This window comes from Papio anubis, chromosome 6 (genome assembly GCF_008728515.1).
Source record: "Papio anubis isolate 15944 chromosome 6, Panubis1.0, whole genome shotgun sequence".
NCBI lineage: Eukaryota > Metazoa > Chordata > Mammalia > Primates > Cercopithecidae > Papio > Papio anubis.
In genome coordinates this window covers 56,971,981-56,991,726 of record NC_044981.1, presented here as the reverse complement: position 1 = coordinate 56,991,726, position 19,746 = coordinate 56,971,981, and the positions used below count along the sequence as shown (strand labels likewise).

Sequence of the window (19,746 nt, the reverse complement as noted above, 5' to 3'; positions counted from 1 at the left end):
TGAGACACAAATTTGCATTATCCAGTAGAATTAAAACCCAGAATCAAGAAATATCTTTATTTAAAGTTATATACACTAAAAAAGTCACTGACAGCTTCTTATAGCCAAATAAAGCAAGATTGTAATGACTGCAGAAAGATAATAGTAGGGAGTGGGTGTAGGAAAAAAAGAAATGTGGACGCAGAAATGACTTAGCTGGACAGATGTGAGACCTCATTTCTCATCCTATAATAATTAGGATGTGATTTTACACAACAAATGTCATCTTTCTGGGCTGCCTGTGACATGTGTAAAATAAGGGTAACAAACTAGGTTGATTCCTAAGGCCTCAAGCATTCTATGATTTTATCAAGATTTGACAAAAAAAAATGGTTGTTAAATTAAATATTAAACATAGACATTCATTCACTTAAGCATCCTGGAAATATTTACTGAGCAACTAGTAAGTGTCAGGTACAATTTTAGGAACAGAAGTTGTCGCAGGAAATACGCCACACAGGTTCTTGGTCTCCTGACCCTTGTATTCTATAGGAGGAAACAGTAAAAAGAAACAGTAAACAAATAAGTAAAAACCTACATTTTGAACAGCTTTAGACTACTTTGCCTGTGGAGAAGAGATAATGTGGTGGTGCATAACTGTAATATTTAGGTCCATAAAAATACTTTACTATTGGTTGATGACTTGGGTGAGATTCTTAACTTTTCTCAATTTTCTTGTCCATAAATTAATAGAATTATTGAAATGAGATGTATAAAGTGCTTGGCACAGTGTCTGGGACAAAGTAGTTGCTCAATAAATAATAGATAATGTCACTATCATTTTTTAACTCTTTTGTGGCTGGCACTATGGTAAGCATTTAGAGGTATTGTCTTATTTGCCCTTCTGCAACAACACTGAGAGTAGACATGACTATAACCATTTTACAGTTAAGAAAACTGAGACATAAGGAGTTTAAATAACAGTGCCACATAGACAGCAATAATGAGCTGGTTGGGAAATGACCATAAGATCTATATTTATTCTAACAAACCACATTCCCCTCCAGAAAGATTGCCATAAAGCTTAGACTTTATGATCTTCTTTCAACCAGTTTTTTTTGTTTTTTTGTTTTTGTTTCTGTTTTTGTTTTTTTGAGACAGAGTCTTGCTCTGTCGCCCAGGCTGGAGTGGAGTGGCACGATCTCGGCTCACTGCAAGTTCTGCCTCCCGGGTTCACGCCATTCGCCTGCCTCAGCCTCCCGAGCAGCTGGGACTACAGGCACCCTCAACCACAGTTTTATTAAAAAAAGACCTGTTATCTGAGCTTTCCATGTTCAGTGCTAAAAAATGAGAAATAATATGCAATTCTGAGGATCTAGAGAAAGTGATCTCAGCCTCATAAAGGAGAACAAGTGAGAGAGTTTGTAGAGATACCAAACATATATGCTTTCACTGTAGCAAACTTTGAAAAAAAATTACACAGGAAATTTTCAGGATATTTTAAAGATTTTTTCTAGTACTTTACCTTTTGCATATGGCCATGACAAGATAGAAGTTATGTGTAAGTATCTAATTTATATATGCACATATATACAAGCATATATTTGATATGACCTGATTCTATTAGCTCTCTCCTATAAGCTTGATGTGGCAAATTGTTCCTGAATAATGCTTTCAAGAATACTGCATATACTCATTTATAAGTGGGAGCTAAACACTGAGCTCACATGGACATAAACATGGAAACATTGGATATGGCAGACTACTAGAGAGGGAGGAATAGAGAGGAAGGGGGTTTGAAAAACTACCTATTGGGTACTATGCTCAGTACCTGGGTGCAGTATACCTGTGTAACGAAAGTACTCCCTGTATCTAAAATAAAAGTTGAAAATTTGAACAAAGAAGCAAATGAATGTATATAGGACTCACTCGCTAGATGAATTCCATCATGTACATAAACGACTCACACATTAGATTGCTACTTCTAATGAAGGCTTAAAATACTAAGATTTACAAGTTGTAACAGAAGTAGCAATGGAGATAAAATTTAAATGTAAGGTTTCATTCTAGATATTCTCCAGGCATACTTACTTATCCTATCCTTTTGCTCACAAACTCTTAGTCTTACCTCTGTAAGAGTATTTACTTTAGCCTTTTCTTTGCAAATGGTTCCATATGTGTCTCTTTCTATAAGACTATGATGTTGGGCCGGGCGCGGTGGCTCAAGCCTGTAATCCCAGCACTTTGGGAGGCCGAGACGGGCGGATCACGAGGTCAGGAGATCGAGACCCTCCTGGCTAACACGGTGAAACCCCGTCTCTACTAAAAAATACAAAAAACTAGCCAGGTGAGGTGGTGGGCGCCTGTAGTCCCAGCTACTTGGGAGGCTGAGGCAGGAGAATGGCGTGAACCCGGGAGGCGGAGCTTGCAGTGAGCTGAGATCCGGCCACTGCACTCCAGCCTGGGCGACACAGTAAGACTACGTCTCAAAAAAAAAAAAAAAGACTATGATGTTTTCCACAAAGTGATTGGGTACTTTTTTCACTAGGCTTTGTATACTAGTATATGCAATAGCTCAGATGAATGTAAAGTTCTCAAGAACAGATTGGTAAATGGATATGTGAAAGAATTAGTGAATATTAGAGAAGTCCAAGATATCTAACAAATGTCCTCTCCCAATTGCTTGATGTTATACAGGGTTTACATGTCATTGATTGTTTTGAGTTGTATTTAACTACACTCTCTTTGAAAAAGTGTCATAGGTAACCCACTTATGCATTATTTATAAAATATTTTTCCCAAAGAGATGCAAAATGCAGTTTCCATCTAGATATGAATACATAGCCAGCCAGTTCTTGCCATTTCCTCCACAAACTTTTCGGTACTTTTCAAAATGTAAGACCTAAGTCTCCTCCCCTTGAAGGGTTGTAGCGACTTGTTTTGAACAATGTTTAGCTTTTAAAAACACTGTCTTAGAAGGCATTGGAACAATTAAGGAAGACAGACATTGTGAAATCCCATCCATGAAAGGCTTTTGTTGTCTCAACTCTTGTTGCCTGGCTAATCCTGGGAACGTTCAATCCTAGGAGGGCCTACTGGGTGTCAGAGATAATGGGTCTATGACTGCCAACCCTCCATAAATTGGGGGATACTGAAAACACCATATGTGCAAACACTATCCTTAACCATCTGTGGCAACAGGAGTGTTTCACTATCTTAGCTTATTTCTTGGAGTGAATATTTGAGAAGATTTTGGGGGTGGGGGCGGTACTGCAACTTCTGCACCCATTTTTAAAACTCCACTCATGTTCATGGTATTCAAAATCTTAAGTTACCTCTGGGACTTTGTATGAAAAAGGCTCATTGACTTGAATCACTTATGAAATAAATAAGGTGACTATATATCAAAGAATACTTTTTAGAGAGCTGTCATCTTAAACAGGCATTATATTGGAATACAGCCTCAGAAACTCCCTTGGCAATATTGAAAAGAGGTTCTAAATCAGATTTACAACAAGGTTTATCCTAGCACTTTGGGAGGCCAAGGCGGACGAATCACGAGGTCAGGAGTTTGAGACCAGCCTGGCCAACAGAGTGAAACCTTGTTTCTACTAAAAAATACAAAAAATTAGCTGGGAATGGTGGCGGGCACCTGTAATCCCAGCTACTCAGGAGACTGAGGCAGGAGAATTGCTTGAACCTGGGAAGTGGAGGTTGCAGTGAACCAAGATCATGCCATTGCACTTCAGCCTGGGTGACAGTGTGAGACTATCTCAAAAGAAAACAAAACAAAACAAACAAACAACAACAACAAAAAACACAATCTAAATTCTTTGTACACTCAACACTCAACTGCCTGTTTTGAAAACCCTGATGTGCAAAAAAAAAAAAAAAAAAGGAAACTCTACCCTTTATTCTAGAGGTTAGAATTTGGCTCTCACTGCTGCAGCCTAGCTTTGATTCTACGTCAAGGAACCAGGGAGAGATGGAAAGTTTACCACTTTGAAATGTAAACTTCTACAATAAATTCTTAAGTAGATCCCGTTGGGTCACGAGAGAAACATTTATAAAAATTAGTTTGAATGACTTGCTTTGAATGTATATTTGTATGACTCTTGACTATTTGGGGTACCAATTTGCAATTCTTTCTACCCCCAGGAAAAAGTTTTTGATTTCCTGTCTTACTGACTTTCTCTTTTAATCTTCTCTCTATGGGGCACACTGGTCATAGAGTGTGTGTGTAGACAGTCATCTGAGAAGCTGAGACCCTAGAGAATACAACTGGACAGAAATGTGGGATGTACCTCATTTGGCTAATAAAACTTTCCTTTCTTTGAGCTGTCACTGGGAATGGTCTGAATCTTGGGAAGGACATTGGTTAAAGCCTCATGTTATCAGTCTCACATATGCTTGCTTTGGCTTCGAGTCATTTGTTTAGGTATACCTCTGGTTTAAAACTTTGGTTTACATCTAGAGTACGATAGCAAATTTTTCCCCAATTTCTCTTGTTTCCTATATTGAGCCTGAGAGACACGGCTACCACTGCCACCGGGAACTGAACTAGTGAGCAGGCAAGGCAGACTCCTGACAGTCAGCAGGGCCTTGCGGCAGGGAGTGGGGTGGGTGGAGGCTGGGAAGGCACTGCTCCCACAGCCAGCACCACTGTTGCTGTAGCCCCATTCCCTCTGCTCCAGTGAAAGGCTGGCTGCTCAGAGGACAAAATATTTGCTCCTTAGATAGTTAATTTTGTTTTAAAAGAGTGAAAAGTCAGCTTAATTAAAAGCTGGTATTCAGGCCATTAAAAAAAAAAAAAAACCCTCTATGTTTTCCTTTAGATCTTATTTCCCCATGTTTACTTGTTTGTTTTTGCCAACTGAAACCCCTTCTTAATTGTTTAGTCCCTTTAGTCCACTTATTTTCTCAGTGGCAAGATTTTTGATGTTAAAAAAAAAAAAAAGTGCAAAATTCCATTAGTCCTTTTGGGAAGCTTAAGATCTCCCCAGACTAGCTCCTCTAGAACTCATTCTTTCATTTATTTCTGCCCCCTATTTTGCCACCTTCAATCTCCCATCCAGTTTCCTTTAGTCATTGATAAGTTATCCTGCAAGCCCCTACTTTCTCCATCTACTGGTCAATGAATAAGAATTATTAAGAAAAAATATGAGTTCTAGTTATCACATAAAGGGATCTAAAAGAGACTTCCAGTGACTGTGAGACCTCTTGAGGAACACAATCAAGGTGCCACTGCATTCTTGGGTCCCTTGTTCCCCTCACAGAGCCCTAAGGGTCAGGAGTTGGTTTAGCCTTATTCATTAATAGGCTCCACCTTGAATTGCATATTCAATTAAGACACAGAATCTAAATTAAAGTCACCTCCCAAATAAATTGGTCCCCAAAATGCAACTTTCTGGCATTTGGCTAGCTATTTTTAAACTATTTGTAAAAGAAATTTACATCTAAAAAGAAAATCTTCATTTGAAAAGGCATCTTCCTCCTCTGTACCTAAACCACCAGAAAATTTTACAATGAGAAAGGTATTGACTTAAACATTTACATAAAAAATCTATCTTACTTTTGTTTAAGATACTTTTCCTGCCTATCATGCCTTAACGAGGCCTTTACCTGTTTTGGCAAAAAAAAAAAAAAAAAAAAAAAAATGATATTTAGATCTAAGTTCTTTATCTAGATCTAAGTTCTTTATCTTTGAGATATAAATTTCTACTTTGTTTAACCTAGAGCCGTCTCTTTAGAAGTACAAATGTGGCCGGGCGCGGTGGCTCACGCCTGTAATTCCAGCACTTTGGGAGGCTGAGGTGGGCAGATCATGAAGTCAAGAGATGGAGACCATCCTGGCCAACATTTTCTCTACTAAAAATACAAAAATTAGCCAGGCATGGTGGTGCGCGCCTGTAGTCCCAGCTACTCAGGAGGCTGAGGCAGAAGAATCACTTGAACCCAGGAGGTAGAAGTTGCAGTGAGCCGAGATCCTGCCACTGTACTCAAGCCTGGTGACTGTGCGAGACTCCATCTCAAAAATAAATATATAAATTTAATTTAATTTAAAAAAAAGAAGTACAAATGTAGGGTTGCCTAGTTAACAACTAAACAACTACTTAGAGCAATAAAACAGGTCATCAGAATAGCTATGGTCTAAATGAGGGAAAGAAACAGAGTTTGGAAGCTGGCAAGTAAAGAATCTTATCCAAAGCTAGAAGATCTGCTTCTGTCTTAGTAGCTATACGACTACATGTCTATATGTATTAAGTATATGTGCTATTTCTATGTAATGTGTGATAGGCAGGGATCTAGACCCGACATGGCAGTGCCACCCGGCGTAGCAGGCCCTTTGTTCAAGACTTCCCTTCCTCTTTGAACACACCCGCAGACTTTCATACCTCAGAGGTTCCGGCTGGGCAACCACACTCCCCCATGACCTGCAGCTCACCTGCATTCCACAAGTTCGTAAACAGCAGTTTCAGTTAACAGTTTCCAAAGACCCCTTCCTCATGACCCTTACTCGACTCCTGCCCTAGTAGTTTCAAGATCCCCCAGGCCCTGTTTGCACAACCAGCTTCTCTACCTCTCGGGCTATACAAAGCCCCTACCCTCCTCCCTCAGTGCGACTTCCTCGGCCCGCACCTTTGGACTGAGGAACCTCGCCCGTGAGTCCTAATAAAGGCTATTCTCACTGCCATTTGCCTTGTGTCTTCGTTCCCAGTTCAACTCCAGCCTCAGTTTACCTTTACAATGTGAGATAATCTTTGGTAAATACAGCTAATTTTAAAATTGTTGGTAAAATAAAATGTCTTCAGAATTTTCAGTACTAAAAATAATTTAAACTTTTTTTGTGTGGGACTACTGATCAGATTTTGACTTCCTCTGTTAGCAGTCTTAAGATCATGAAACTGTTGCTTCTGTATGTTTTTTATATTTGTTTGGTTTCTCCATAAGCTGAAGCTGTAAGGGCTGGCTCCTGGGCTCCCCTGAAGCCTTGCACACATCTTGCTGTGAGCTTATGTCTTTGTTTTTGAGCCTCTGGATTCTGAGATCTGGACAGGTGGCCATGGTAAGGTGTGTCTACAGCACCTGGACCCCCAGTTGCCATCTTCACAGTTCTGTCCTCTGTTCTGAGCTCCACATCTGGTGTGTGAATTCAGAACCCAGGTGGGACCTGCATTTCACAGCCATTCTGGATGCCATGTGAGTACTTGAAACCCAAGATGACTAGAAAAAATATTAGGGAGGGTACCTCTGTCATAGTTTCAAAATTATTTTTAGTAATTTAAAATATTAAAGTCATGTTATATTAAATTAAGTAATAATCATAAAATGTCTGAGTCATTTGTAAGTTAAATACTAAAACATTAATTATTAAACATGTTTGTTTATATACTTTGACATCTTTTTATATCATAAAGTTAAACTTAGATCTGTTAATTGACAAAAAATTGAGAAAACATTTTTATAAAAAATTATGAAATGCATTTCATGAGAAAATACTGATACAAAACAGTCCAAAATTGCTTTCCATGTTTTCACTAGAAATTAGAGCTACCAAAAGTCAAAATTTAAATTATTATATGTAATTAGGAGTATTAAAATAAAAGAAATAATTTTATATGCAAAGTGAATGAGAGAAGCAAGATACACTTTTGGTGAGGAAAGTTATAAAGGCATGAAGTGTGTTTGTTTAAAAAAATTGTTTTGTTTCTAAGAGAAGAAAAAAACATAGATTTCTACCTGGAAAAGTTAGGGAAGTGGATATAGAAAGTTAGGGAAAGGGAATTCCAAAATTTTGCAGATTAAATATTCATTAATATTAAATCTTCATTCATCTCTTAATGGACACTTAGGTTGTTTCTAAATCTTGGTTGTTGTGAGTAGCACTGCAATAAACATGGGTCTGCAGATATTTCTTTGATACACTAATTTCCTTTCTTTTGGTACATACCTAGCAATGGGATTGCTTTATTTTAAGTGTTTTTAGGTTGAGCCTTAATAGCAAAAATACACTAATGAAAAACTAGAATTTGATTTTTAAAAATAATTTTACATAGTATTAAAAAGAAGTAGTAAAAGATGTTGGCTCATCCTTTAAGTAAACTGAAAAAACTTTTGGGAGAGAGAAAAGGAGACAGAGACTGTATATCTGATGCTAATTTTGTTAGGTCTTTTGATTATTTGGAAACTAAGTGTCTTGTCTTGGTGAAGATTTTTGCTTTCTGAAACCTTTTAATTATCACTGTGGCTAAATGAATGACTGTCATTTTACAGTGATTTGTGATCCTATTTTGGTCAAGTATTTTAAACCTTTGACATATTTGACAGGCTTCTCAAAATCAAATTTCACAAATCAAAATTAAGACTTTTTGACCTCAAACTTACTTTGGGATGTTACAGACAGCCCCTGAGGCATCTGAAAAAGAGATAATAAACATATTTATTTGATATGTTAAGTTATATGGGAAGCATTGTCCAAAAAGGAATAATGTTGAATCTTCTTTGCATTATATTTGCATAAATGTGTTCCAAAATTGTGTGAGATTCTTAAAAATCTGATATATTAAATTGTAGGCCACAGAAAATAGCTAAAGGTATTTGTCAATCGCATCTCTAACCATGGCCATTTTAAGCCTTTTGTCTGCAGTAAATTGCTTTCTTCTGATGCTTTTTTCCTAAAACCTCTTTGCAAATCCTAAAGTATTGTGTCTTCAAGGAGGTTTATGGAAAAGACTACAAAAAGTACCCTGAAATACAGGTTTCCAACAACTTTAAGATCATACAATTGGACTAGGTAAGAATTTTGAAAACTCCAATTAGAAAACTGGACTCATAAAATTACCAACCTAGTATCAAGCACAATAAGAATTAAATATGTGGGACTGAATTGATGAAGAACCGAAATGATTTTTATATTTTTTTTGTTTAAACTATTGCTCATTTTTTAATGTTTTCTTTTCTAGAGTTATAGGAATTGGATGAATCATACTTTTGTGAGTAAAATTGAACTGTTTACCTTTTTCACTTCCTAATCCCTCCAGAATTTGTAAATTGTTTGGGAGTATTCTTATTTTATGGCAGTATACATATTTGTATGAGCTCAATAAAGATCTGTTTTCTTTTATTACAAGTCACAATTGGAGATACTGTTATTTTACCAAAGCTTTGACTGGAATGTCATATTTTCAAATGTGACCAGGCTGCTTTGAGATATTCAGCTTGACTTTATAAAGTCAATAGACCTAGAAAAAGATTAACCTGGTACTTTGTCTATATAGTTCCTTTACATGGTTTCTGACCTTGCAGTAAGTAAAGAATGTGACAGGCCCAGGAAACTCAAGATATTTTGAGGACCTTAAGAAGAATTCACCTAATTCACACAGATATTACAGACACTGTCTTTGGTTTGGCTTCTAAGCCTTTAGAAGTTTCCCGAAGTCTAATTCAAAAGTCCTTATGAAAAAATTCCTGTAAAGCTAACTTAAAAATAATCTATATGCCAATTACTGTTCTTGCTGTACTTTATACAAATAATCAGGCCAAGTATAATAAGACTAAAATTTATTTTACAAATAAATTCATCTTACGATAAGATGAATCTTTGGTAGAAGTGAGAGACTAAAGAGAAAAAAACTATGTGTCAAAAAAAAAAAAAAAAACCTATAGTACACTTACAATGAGATTCCAGCTCATTGTGGCTTTTTTAAATGAGATTTTGTTATTTACCTGAAATCTAGACTAAATCCTAAATTTTTAGTTTCCTCCAGTATCTGGCTGTGACTCTCCAGATTAACATTTACAACTTTTCTCCTACCCTTCTGATTTAAAATCACTAGAGATTAAAACGGCTTTTCTTAAAGCCCTACCAACTGAAACTAGACAACTTGACATAAACGTTGGGAGAAATTGCTATAGCAACTTATAAACAGCCTTCATGCCTGTTGACTTATGAACTATGCAGAAAGTTTACTAGAACACTTCACTGAAATTACAACCTAGGAACATCTGTCAGTTTGCCACTGGCTGCCCAGTCCAACTAAAGATGCTTCAGAGACTCTAGAAAAACTACTTTATAGACTACTCTAGACATTAACCTTTTCTTCTTCTTCTTCTGTTTCTATAGAAATTCCCCTTAAAGATCTGTTTGCATAAATCATATGTAGATGCCTAGCTTTGCGTTTTCATCTGCAATGCCACCTTCTGGAATGGGACTCAATGCTTTAACTCCTGGAATGAGACTCAACTATTTAACGGACCTGACAGATTCTCAGATTCTCAAGATTGAGTTTGATTCAAGAAGATATGGCTGCTGGTCTTCATCTATGCTTTTGTTTTTCTTCACTAATCTCTTATCTCACAATCTCTAAGCCAAATCTCTCTATAGCCACCAATCCCAATTTAATATATGAAACTTTCTGAAAATAAACTTTCAGCTGGGGGACTAAAAAAAAACAAAAATATTTCACCCCAAAATATACTTCTTTGACATATTTTGAGTTAGCTATTCAGAGAGCCTGCAGACAGGAATAGCCTTGAAAAGCTGCCTTTTATGGAGAATATTTGCATTTGTAGAGAAAAATCTACTTTAGCGAAATAAACTGCCAGGCTTTCTCTCAGGCCCGCCAGTTTATCGAGATCTAGGAAAGATGAACTCCACCATAGCCTTCCATCTGTTCTTTCTGAGGTCTGCTACCTGTGAGGCTTCATCTGCATAACAAGATTATCTTTGCGGGCCTTACCTTTCTTTCTCCTTCTCTCGCATAACCTGTCTTGCCGTGCTTCAGGCCCTTATTTTTACTGTAACCTCAAGATGATTTAAAAGGATAAACCATCTGGTCTTTTCTTTGAATTTTCATATTTTGTATGACTTCCATGCACATGTGTGCAGTTTTTAAAATCTATATCTCTTTTCTTCTCTTTCCTCCTTTTTTTTTTTTTTTGGTAAGGTCTTGCTCTGTCACCCAGGCTGGAGTGCAGTGACACAATCATGCCTCACTGCAGCCTCGATCTCCTGGGCTCAAGCCAACCTTCCACCTCAGCCTCCAGAATCACTGGGACTACAGGCCTGAGCCACCACACTGGGCTAGTTTTTTCTGTTGTTTGTAGTGATGGGGGTCTCTCTATGTTGCCCAGGCTGTTCTTGAATTTCTTGGCTCACATGATCCTCTCTTGCCTTGGCCTCCCAAAGCACTGGGATTATAGCTGTCAGTCACCACACCTGACCCCTTTTCTCCTTTTAATCTGCTCTTTGTCAATTGATTTTCAGCAAACTTTCAGAAGGCAAAGGGAAAGCTTTCCCTTGACCCCTTCCTTCCTTTGACGATTACTGCTTGCCCTGATATTTACTGAAGAAAAAAGAGCAGGGCTGTGGTAAATTTGGGATGTGACTTAAATTGTTTTATGGGTAGATAACTCCCTGGTATCTTGTCTTGATTTTATAATTCTGTTCTGTGGTCCCTGATCTGTCTTCCTGCTTCATCTTGTGAACAAGGAACACACAAACCACTGCTTGATCAAGTAAGGGAAAAGAGGGAGTTACTAGAGTTTAGTTACTCTAGGTGCACGAGATGTAGCTCACCAGTGAAATCATCCTGACCAATGCCCCATGGTCTCTCCCACAGGAAATATCCCTACCTCAGAAGTATTCGGATCATGTTTTATATTTTGTTTTCCTATCGTTTTACTTTTCATTTATCCATTTATGTTTGCTTTTTATGTTTTGGAAATTTCATAATGGTTTTGGTTTTCTAATGACATTCCATATAGCTTCTCCATACTTATGGATTTATCCATTGAATAAATTAATTTTTATATATTTTCATTGGCTTTTAGAAGGGAAAGTGAGTAGGCACGTATTCTTAGTTTTTCATTTTGGTGCAGTCTCCCTGTTACTGATGATAATTTTGTGGGAAAACTTGACACTCTATCAATGATGAAGGAATTCCAAGACACATTATTTCCCCACAAGTGCAAGTCCCTGAAGCACAGTATGAGAAACAGTGTTCTAATTGTTGTGATTTCATTCTCATCCTGCAACATTTTAAATGTGTTCTGGCTTCCCATATGTCTCTACCTGTAGAAAGAATGTAAATGATGCCCTTTGAGTGTTCTAATCTGTATGGTGGCAATTTCTTATTGAAAATTATAAAGTAATCATTCTGGTTCGAAACATTAATCTCTGAATTTAGTCTCATGTTCCTCCAAGCCTAAAGATGAAGCATCTCATGACTCTGAACAGAATTAAGTTTCTTAAAATTTAATGTTGAAAATTAGACCTTGGATATGTAATCATCAAATGTCTGGACTTTAGCACCAAATATCCAAAGTATGAATTTCAGCTTTTTCACTTAATAACTATGTCATATTGTTAGCTCAGTCTCCTCATCATAAAAAAGTAGTTTGGCTTATAGACTGTACTTTATAAGTATTGACAAAAGATACCAGAAAGAAAATTCACATAAGCCCTATTTCCCAAAGTAAACCCACAGGATATTAAATGTTTCAAAGAAGAGAAGTCCTACTGTGAGAAACAAATGTTAAACAGGATTATTTAATTTATATCTTCTTAGATCCCATAACATGTTATATATAACATGTTTGAGTCTTCAATAGTGAGATATGATATATAGATACATTTATTTGACTCCAGAAATCTTTTATCTCAGAGTAACTCGCAGAATTTATTTTCTCAGATAAGACTTTGGATGCACCAAGGTCAATGTCATTCTGATGGTCTCTTGGGAGACCACAGAGCTGTTATGTATCCAAGAGACAATACCCAAGACATCTCCCTGTGTCTGGTAGTGAATGAATTTTTAGTATTTGCAGCTTTCTGGAGTGCAAACTCAACACCAAGAAATTCTGCATCGTAAAAGTGCTCCATAGTTTTAATAGTCCCCATTTGTTTTCATTATTACAACTTATTTTTCAAGATCCTAGTCCCCCAGGCCTGTTGAGCAGAATGACTAATCCAGGACTGCAAAAAAAGTGGGTAATAACACATATTAAATAGGCTAAACTATTGAGCTTCTTCATCTAATATTTGTTTCTATTTGGCTGCTATTTTGTTTATCAGCAGCTGTTTCTTGGATATATAAAACTTAACCACATCCAAGAGTCCCATTCAGTGGCAGGTTTTCTGTTACCATGAGGGGACTGTTTTTGAGCAGTTGAACATTTGGGAATTTGAAAAGATACATAAGGTTTCCTCCTTCCTCTGCTGGTGATGGGGACTGACTAGGGATCCTTATAGGGAATGTGGGAGAGATTATTTATAGTCCTCTGTGAGGAAAATAAAACTCCAAGTGAAATATCACTAAAAAGATTATTTTCCAACATCTATAAACATCTCTTTTTGGCAAATGAATTTTTCTTCTTCTGTTACAAAATACTTGGGGCAAGGAAGACATAGAAAAAGAAAATGATCCACTGCTGGGATTGGGAGTCCTCGCCCCCTTAACTTGTTCCTATCCAGACCATAGTTTTCTCAAATTATATCCAAATAGTAAAAAGGGATATTTTGAGTATGTTTGAGTGATGTAGCTAGTTCATAGTGTTTTCAGGTCAAATTATCCTGAGAAACTTGTACAATAAGTAAAGAAAATGTTACTTGAACTTAGAAAATGTTACTCAAACAATAGAAAAGTTATTCAAACTTAGTTGCTGAAATACATACTTATTCTTAACTATAAGAAGACATTTAGGTGTTGTCCTGAATAGGCAAGCTGTCTCCCAAGAAGTGTCCCTAGTGGCTTCCATTCTTTCTGAGAATCTAAAAGGTCAAAGCTAGAATTATCTGAACCATCTAACTGCAATCATGAAATTAACTTGATATCTATAAAATCTTGATACCTACTTTATTTTATTTTATTTTACTCTAAGTTCTGAGATACATGTGCTGAACGTGCAGGTTTGTTACATAGGTATACATGTGCCATGGTGGTTTGTTGCACCTATCAACCTGTCATCTATGTTTTATGCCCCGCATGCATTAGGTATTTATCCTAATGCTCTCCTTCCCCTTGCCCCCTACCCCCCGATAGGCTCCGGTGTGTGATGTTCCCCTCCCTGTGTCCATGTGTTCTCATGTTCGACTCTCACTTGTGAGTGAGATCATGCAGTGTTTGGTTTTCTGTTCCTGTGTTAGCTTGCTGAGGATGATGGTTTCCAGCTTCGTCCATGTTCCTGCGAAGGACACGAACTCATACTTTTATGGCTGCATTGTATTCCATGGTGTATATGTGCCACAGTTTCTTTCTCCAGTCTATCACTGATGGGCATTTGGGTTGGTTCCAAGTCTTTTTTTGAGACAGGGTCTTGCCCTGTCAGCCATGCTGGAGTACAGTGGCACAGTGATGGCTTACTGCAACCTTGACCTCCTGAGCTCAAGTGATCTTATCACCTCAGCCTCCCAAGCCACTGGGACTGCAGGCATGTGCCACCATGTCCAGCTAATTTTGATTTTGTTTTTTTGTAGAGACAGGGGTCTCACTGTGTTGCCCAGGGTGGTCTCAAACTCCCGGTCTCAAACAACCCTCCCACCTCAGCCTCACAAAGTGCTAGGATTCCACTTTTTAATAAAATACTGTATCTGAGTATAAGTGTGAATTTTACCAATTTAAATCATGTGATCCACAAAGTATCACTCTCACATTCTCAGGCAATGCAAAAATAATCATAGTCATCATCATGGAGGGTAAAGAAACTTTAATTTTTCTTAAATTTGTGTAACCTCAAAAGAAGAGAAGGTAGAGAAAGGGAGAGAGAAATGAATACAAAACAGACAGCAGCAGCTGCAATGAATGTCCTCTTTATCTTACTGTTGCTTTTAGAGTTATTGACACAATTAATCACTCATATTTGCATGCAGCTTTATAAATTTACAAAGTGAACAAGCAGTAGTTATATGAATCATAATTAGGATAATCCATTTAAAAACCCTAATAAATGGACATTTAACTAAATGGAAATGGAACTAAGGGCTCCCAACTCATCTTTTATCAACTAGTTTGATGATGGTAGGGTGTGGCCTTTTCTTGCTTTCCACGGTGTCTGGCTTAGAATATGCACTTCATAAATATCCATCAATTAAATGAACTAGAAATTGATGACAAATGATGAAGCAGTCCATTGCTTGCAAATGCAGTTTCTTAAGCACAGATTTGAATGCAAGAATGGGAGAGATGACTACAGTTAGTTTTCTAAGCATCTATAATGAGATAGTAACACCAATCTCTGGAAGTCAAAGACTGGTCATTTAAAATGATGTGTGTGCATGGAACAGTGTAAGGGCCTTTGAGAGAAAGATGAAATCAGGGAAAGACAGAGACAGTTTAATATAAAGATATGTTCTATAACCAATGACATTCTGAAAGTTAACCAATCCATTGTTCTTATAGCATAAAGAACCACAATCTGTCAAATTAAAAATATCTTTTTTTTTTTTTTGGCCTCAACTCTGGGACCAAAACTAGTACTAGTACAGTACTAGTATTGTATTAGCCTGACCCCACATAGAGGAAGGCTGGGACATCCATGCCAATCTTGGTGTTATTTCTGAATGTTTGAAAGTGGAAAAATGTACGTTTTCTATTGAAATACAATAAAAATAAGGGTAAAAGGCAATATTAAGCTGGTATTACACAAGGTGAGTGCAGGTGTTCCTGTTGGTCTGGGGATGTGCTCTCACAGTAGGTTCTGCCCCCAGAAACCTGATTGCAGAGAGAGAGAGACAGAGAGATAAAAAGGCTATCTCTTCAGTCTCCTTAGCACCAGCTGACTCTGTCTTGACACATGGTCAGCAAAATGATGGTGAGATTTCAGTTACAACACAATTCATATGCATGCTAGTATGTTTGATTTGGCAGCTCCAAAAGAAGTATCTGCTAAGACTAGTTGATATAAGACCCAAGCTGTGATTCAAAAAGCCAGCTGTGGCTGCTTCCTCATTAGGAGGCTTGCTATCAGGAGAGTGATACGCAGCACAGAGTTTTGGTGGGGGAGTAGGGAGTGCTATCAGTTTTCCCAACTCATGACAGCATCAAATGCTGAAAACAGAATAAAAATGGCAAGGAGAAAGTGAAATGAACAGGTGTGCAGCTAAATTAGTCAGAAGGTATCTTTATGCACAAAGAAATTTGAACAATTTTTCTTATGTATTATTAGTCAGGACTTCAGAAATGCAAAAACCCTATTTATATTAGATTAACCTCAAAAGGGAATGTAATGAACTGAAGAACAGAGAAGTTCAAGGATGAAGCTGGCTTCAGGCATGTAGAGAATATTGTTCTTGAATGCTATCTTCAGGGCCCTCTGTCTCCCCCATTCCTGCTTTCTTTCTTTCTTTTTTTCTGGGCTGGCTTTATTCTTTCCTATGGCATATATATTTTCTTTCAAGTGACTGGGAACATGGCCGCTGGATCCCTAAACTCAAATCCTCCCAGACTAGAACCTCAAGTAGAAAAAAAAAAAAACCGTCTTTTTCCAAATGTCATAGATTGATATCAAGAAAAATTCTAATTCCTTTATAGAGTACTATGTTCAGTCTTGTACTAGTCACCTTGCCAAGAATGTTGGATTCTTTGATTGGCCTGAGCTAACATAAAAGTCTTGGACGTTGTCATTACAGGCATTATTAGAGTCACTTAGAGAGAGCTAGGGAGTTCCCTCAGAGAAAGTGAAAGCTGGTCCCAGAAGAAGCAAGGTAGAAAACATGGAAGATATTCTTCCCCAAAATGAATCTGTTTCATAAAGAAGCAGGGTGGGAAAATATACTGAACAGAAAGAGAATTCACCACTAAAGGGGCAATGTTCTGATATTGGGACAAATACACATATCAGGAGACACATGCTCTTTGAAGCTTGTGTAGCTGTATCTTAAAGCATTTTCCCAATTAATATCAGCAGGATCTTTTTTATTATAAGTAACAAATACCCAAAGCAAACTGGCTTAGCAAATAAAGGATTTAAGTAACTAAAAAATCCAAAGGTTCTGGTGTCTTATGGCAAGGCTTGATTTAGAAGTTCAAACAAAGTGACTATGACCTCAATTCTAGTTCTTTGTTTTTCAGTGTTATCTCAGCATTGGCTCCACCATCAATAAACTTCCCCTTCGTAGTCTGGAGACGGCTACCAATAGCTCTCAGATCATCATGCTTTCTCTTTCATGATAAGCACAGAAGTTAATTGTTCTCTAATTTCTAAATAAGAGATCTTGGGTTGAGTCTAATTGAATCAATTGGATATCAATTAGATACCCAGTGAACCACTGAAATCAGAGAAATCGAATTATACCAATTATTATAAGCTTGAGCCCCTGGTATCAACTCTGAAGCAATGAGCTATGAGAGGAAAGAATGAATATCAAAGAAATATTTAAGTGCTGTTCCCAAGAGACAGAATAGATGCTGAGTGGGCAAAAACAGTAAATGTGCAAAATAAAAATTTTTACCATAACTTATTTGATGACTCAAGCACATTTCAGGACTTTATAATGCTTCAGAGTCATCACAATGATTATAAGTTATTATAAACTGTTGTGGTACATCTGATGTCCAAAAAAGATCTTGCAAATCATATTTTCTAAGCCTCTTTTCTTAGAGAATAGCTAAGATAGAACTATAGCTTCTCAAAAGCTACAGTTAGCGTGTACTATAATTATAATTTTAGTCAAACTTTCCTTGTATTTCCTTCTCATGATCGTGATGGTAGCCAGCAACACTGAATTATTATTGCATGAGTTTTGGAACACTGTAAAATGCTTTCATCACTGGACGAAGGCTTATAAATGATGAAGTACCATTTTTCTCTATTTTATGTATTTTTATGTATTCTTTTAAAAAATCACAGCTATCTGATGGTTTCTCTAGTTTTACTGAACCTTTTTTTTTTTTAATCACTCTTTTATGTACTGAATGGAAGATGGTCCTAGGAATAAATCCACAATGGGTTTTAAGTAAAAATGATTACTTATGTGTAAAATAACATTGCATTCAAGTTGTTTTGCTGCAGCTCTTTTCTATGCTCCATAAAATCACATAATTTCTACATCATATTATCTATTTCTCCATGAAAGAAATACAAGAATAGTTTCAAAGAAAATTTACAATTTTGGTATACATCTACACAGCTACATAGAAAAAATCGCAAGTGTCAATATGAAAAAGAAAATTTGCAACAGAATTATAAAATTTGCTATAAAGCAAATGTTATGCTTTCAAAAATTATGCTTAAAAATTTTTTTTGCTTGTTTTCATGAAAAAAACATGCAAAACTCAGAATAAGTTGTTTTATTGTGATTTCTGATACCACTGAATATTCACAATCTCTACTTCAGATTCTGTTCACTAAGGGTCAATAAATAAGCCTAGAGGAGGTATTATGTAAGATGACTAAACAAGACGTATGCACTCACATTGCTAGTATATTTTTATTCTAATGATCTTAAATGTCTTGTTAGATAGTATGTTTGTTAAGTCATCCTCTTATTATCCCTAAAATTATAGATGCCTAAATCCTTTAAAAAAGCAAATTAAATTCATCAATATACAAAAATTGATAAACTTTGTACTAAATGGGGTTTATTCTACCAATGCAAGGTTAGTTTACCATATGCAAATCAGCCAATATAGTTAATCACTTTAGCAGATTGAGGAAGAAAGGTCATATAATACTACATATAGATGTTTTTGATAACTGCCCATTTATATTAAAAACGCCACAAACAAGAAATAAAAGAAAATTTCCTCAAGTTATTTGAGCATCCATGAAAAACTTAGAGCTAATATAATACTTAACAGTGAAATAGTAAACGCTTTCTTTTTAAGATCAGGAACAAAACAAGGTTGTATACTTCCATCACTTCTATTCGATATTGTGCTAGAGCTAGCGCTAGTGCAATGGGACAAGAAAAGATAGGAATAGACATACAGATTGGAAAAGAAGTACTGAGACTGTCTTTATCTTTGTCATGAAGATAACATGATAATGTTATTTAGAAAGTTCTAAGGAAATCTATGAGAAAAGTACGAAAGCTAATAACTACATATAGCAACAACACAGGATACAAAGAATATAAATATCAATTGTATTTATGAATACTCACAATGAAAAATTTGAACATGAAATTTAAAAATGCCACCCACAATAGCATACAAAACATTAAACAGTTATGCAAAAATATAATAAAAAATATATATATAAGACATCTACAGCAAAAACTATGAAACATTTTATAGTTCAATTAAAAAGGATTAAATGAGAGAGACACTGTGTTTATTGGTTGGAAGACTCAATATTGTTAAGATATTAATTTTCCACCAATTGATCCATATATTCAGTATAGATACAATAAAAATATTAGCAAGATTCTTTCTAGAAATTTAAAAGCTAATTTAAAAATTTATTTTTAAAAAACAAAGGAACTAGAATAGCCTAAATAATCTAGAACAAGAAGAACAAAATTGAAAAGCTTATTCTACCTGACTCCAGATTTGCTATAAACCTACAATAGTCAAGTAAGTGTGGCAAACGGTGAACAAATAGGCCAATGGAACAAAATAGAGTGAAAATTAGACTTCCACATATATGATCAAATGACTTTAACAACGATGTCAAAGTAATTCATTGAGGTAAATAAAGATCCCTTAAATAAATGATATCCATATAAAAAGATTCTTGTTCAATTCATAATAGCTTTATTCATATTGGCCCCAAACTGTAAACAGCCCAGAGGTCCACCAAAGAATAAATAAGCTGTGTTATTTTACA

The 19,746-nt window shown here is 36.3% G+C and overlaps 1 long non-coding RNA gene across 1 annotated transcript in view; it reads right to left on the bottom strand.

Moving 5' to 3' along the window:
* Positions 1-469: 469 nt before the first annotated feature.
* The window catches only part of LOC108585473, an 81,508-nt gene continuing 62,231 nt past the window's right edge, over positions 470-19,746 (bottom strand). Inside the window, exons 3-4 of the long non-coding RNA XR_001901863.3 lie at positions 8,365-8,395; positions 470-525 (exon numbers count right to left, since the gene is read on the bottom strand). This is a non-coding gene — a long non-coding RNA (uncharacterized LOC108585473). The remainder of the gene's footprint in view (positions 526-8,364; positions 8,396-19,746) is intronic.